A 3,806-nucleotide genomic window follows, 5' to 3' on the forward strand; every position below is an offset into this window, starting at 1 on the left:
TCAAACTCTTTTTTATTTATTCGGAAAATAAATCTCAAACATGCTACGCGAGTTTTGGTAGAAGTATATGAATAACTTTTGAACGCCGTTGTTGCTAACACAATAGAGTTAAAATTATGTTTCTTTGCTAAAATAAGAGAATGATTTATATAAGGTAATATTTTACCATTATAAGGTCCTAAATATTAGGATAATTTAAATAAGAAAATATTTAATAAGTAAAATTTTAGTCGATATACAAGTCCTAAATATTTGAAAAATTATTAAATTATGATTTTATCCAATGTAAAATCTATTTTAAAGGGTAAAAAAAGGCGAACGATATTTCGCTAAGGGCTTTCTTGCCTTTAATATAGTATATATAACTTACACAAAACGATATTAGTTTTTGTGCAAAAATGCACCCGTGTATTTGAGGGAGAAAAAGTCCAATGTGTCCATCACTACTAGAAATCCGGTAAAAACCGACCAAAAAAACCGACCAACGTTGGTCGGTAATGGCCAAAAACCGACCAAAACGCGACCATTTATGTGTGGACGGTATTTTTATGGTCGGAAAGGAATACCGACCAAAGTTGGTCGGAAATTACCGACCAACTTTGGTCGGTCAATTAAATTCAAAAAGAAAAATATTGCAAAAAAAACCCGACCAAAGTTGGTCGGTTTTTCCGACCAAAGTTGGTCGGTATTTTAATTATGTAATAAAAAGATTCACCATCTGGGAATCGAACCGGGGTCTGTACTGTGGCAGGATACTATTCTACCACTAGACCATTGGTACATTTTATTTTAAGACTGTCTTTTATTTGATTTATACTCTTTAATTGTATTTTCGTACGAAAATAACCGACCAAAGTTGGTCGATTTTATTAAAAAGTAAAATTACCGACCAAAGTTGGTCGGTTTTTTTAAATGACCCGCCGAATTAACCGATCAATTTTGGTCGGTTTTTTTAATATTAATTTTTATTTATTTTAATTAAAAAACCGACCAAAGTTGGTCGGTTTCTTGAAACATAAATTTTGCGGGACTCAAAAATAGTTTCCCGCATTTTTGCGCCAAAGAAAACCAACAAAAGTTGGTCGGTTTCGTTAAAAAAAAAAAAAATTTGTAGGTCGGTTTTTGCCGAATTTCTAGTAGTGCCACCGTTAAAAAAACTATACCTCCACAGAGATATGAAAAGGATTAAACAAAACCTAGCTTTTTATCAACAAAGAAAGCATATCGACATAACATGTTGGTATCTGTTATTCTCTCCAATATTAACTATGAAGAACTTTTTGGACAACAAATGCTCATATTATCACAGTTGTGATTGGTTCAGGTGTTTTATCTTTAGCTTGAGCGGTGCCTCGACTTAGTTGGATTGTTGGTCCTAGTACTTTGCTATTGTTCTTGGTTGTTACTTATTACACCTCTACTCATCTTGCCGATTGTTACTGTATCGACGATCCTATTTCGGGAACAAGGAACTATACCTATATGGATGCTATCCGAGCTAATCTTGGTGGGCTCCAAGTTAAAAATTTTGGATGGGTTCAGTATGTCAACCTTCATGGAGTTACTATTGGATACACCATTGCATCTTGGATGGGTTTAGTATGTCAACCTTCATGGAGTTACTATTGGATACACCATTGCATCTTCAATTAGCATGATGGCAATTAAAAGATCTAATTGCTTCCATCAACATGGTGTTCATGCTTCTTGCCAAGTTTCAAGCATTCCTTACATGATTATTTTTGGAGTAATAGAAAGTCATCTCACAGATTCTAAATTTTGATCAGATATGGTGGCTTTTAACTGTGGTTGCTATCACGTCCTTCACTTTCACTATTGGTATTGGCTTAGCAATTACTAAATTGGAAAAACAAAAATAGAAATATGGAGGAAGAATTAGCATTGAAACAGTCAGTGAAATCGAGTAGGTCTGTACTTGTCATAAGAACTATACGTGCAAAACACGTTCACAAAAAGTAGTAACACTCTGTGAAAATCATTAAAAATGTTATGCCAAGATAAATGAATTTGTAATTATAATTTGATGTACACGATAGATAAATATGAATTGAAAGAATAAATACTTTATACGTGCAAATTACGTGCACAAAAACTAGTACCATTTCATGTAAATTATACGTGCAAAGCACGTGCACAATCTTATTTCTCATCTTTTTCTTCATAAATCACGCAAGCGACGCCAACTGTTTGTTCATATTTTGATGTCGCTCATTTGATGGAGGTACGTTGTTCTTGCTCTTGTTATTCTCATTTTCACCACATGACAACATAGAGGCATACAATAATAAAGGCAACACCTAAAAATAGTTTACTAATGTTGGTTGTAATTTATATTATAAGAGTTTTAATTAGGTTTATAACATTACCTTACTAAGGTCAAACACTCAAAACCTAAAAACAATTAGAACCCTTTTTTTTTACGAACTTCTTTCATTGAGAGAAATCTCAGAGACATTGAAACATTCTTTTATGACTTTTTCTTCAAATCATCAAGGTAATGCTGATACATATATGACAAGAAACCCCACATAGCCAACACCATTGATATCACCTTCACACCATTCATTTTCTCATGAAGAAATAACACAGAGAAAACAGGAGCCATTGGCACACCAAGAATGTTAATCACATTGGAAAATAGTGAAGAATCCTTAAAACTCAGCCCAGTTAAACCAACTGTGAAAGCCTGCCAAAAAACAACAGTTCCAATCAAATTCAAAACATATGATTTCTTCCCAAAGTTCAAACTCATTCATCTCTTTGTTCAAGATTTTCCACTCTCCACTTGCAAATAACACCCAATGTCGCGACTAAGGACTGCTAAATTGTCATCTCTATGATTAATCGAAAATTTTTCCTCTTAAAGATTTTCTGAAAAGCTAGCTATGTGATAGAAAGCATTAATCCATAACCCGCAGATGCAGTTAAGGTACATAAAAAACCAATTATATTCTTTTTCTTAGAGTATTTCTTATTGGAATTTCCAGAATCGTCATCATTTTGGAGCAGGAGGAGTGAAGATGAAATTGTGAGAAGTACTAAAGAGTTCACTATATAAGGTGTGAATTTTTGTTTGTTTAAAAAGTATGAAAACAGGGAATTGAATCCTAATTGGCTAGTACAAATAAGTGTATGAGTGGTAACAAGTATATATAATTGCCCTATAGAGTAAAGCATACAATTTCCTGCTAAAAATAAACCAAGGGAAGTATGAAGAGGAACAAGAACAAAAATAGAAGGTTTCTTTATATTAACATCTCTATTTTTTTCGCTATTATTTGATGATGGTATTAAGAGGAAAGGGATGAGAATTGGGAAGCCAATATTTTGTACTAATGAAGCTAACCATATGCTATTTCCTCCTTTATTAAAATATTATTTTCCTAAGAGTGTACCAATTGCTTGGTCAGATAGAACAAAGGTTGAATAAATAGAAATTTGGATCCACCATTTATATTATACAAAGCTAGGAACTGCTTTAGACTTATTTTCATTATTTGAAGTCTCTTCCTTTCTAGCTTCTTCACCTGCTGCTGTTAACATATAATAACATGAGAATTGCAGAATGTTTCATTGATCATCCTTTGATAATTCAAATAGTAAAATGAGATATAAAGAAAAAAACTATATATATAAGGTCATTTTGTAAAGTTTCAGATGTTTCAATATGAAGAAATGAGTTGTTTGAGCTACAAAATAGAATGGTAGAATAGCCACAGTCACCTCTTGTTCAGTTTCAATATCTCGGGCCTTTACTCCACAAGAATTCGTAACTTGTTCAAAAC

At 32.8% G+C, this 3,806-nt stretch overlaps 1 pseudogene; it reads right to left on the minus strand.

The window, feature by feature from the left end:
* Positions 1 to 2,488: 2,488 nt before the first annotated feature.
* On the minus strand, positions 2,489 to 3,564 carry LOC142169071 (putative purine permease 10; annotated as a pseudogene).
* Between the last annotated feature and the right edge of the window lie 242 nt (positions 3,565 to 3,806).

Source organism: Nicotiana tabacum, chromosome 14 (assembly GCF_000715075.1).
Source record: "Nicotiana tabacum cultivar K326 chromosome 14, ASM71507v2, whole genome shotgun sequence".
NCBI lineage: Eukaryota > Viridiplantae > Streptophyta > Magnoliopsida > Solanales > Solanaceae > Nicotiana > Nicotiana tabacum.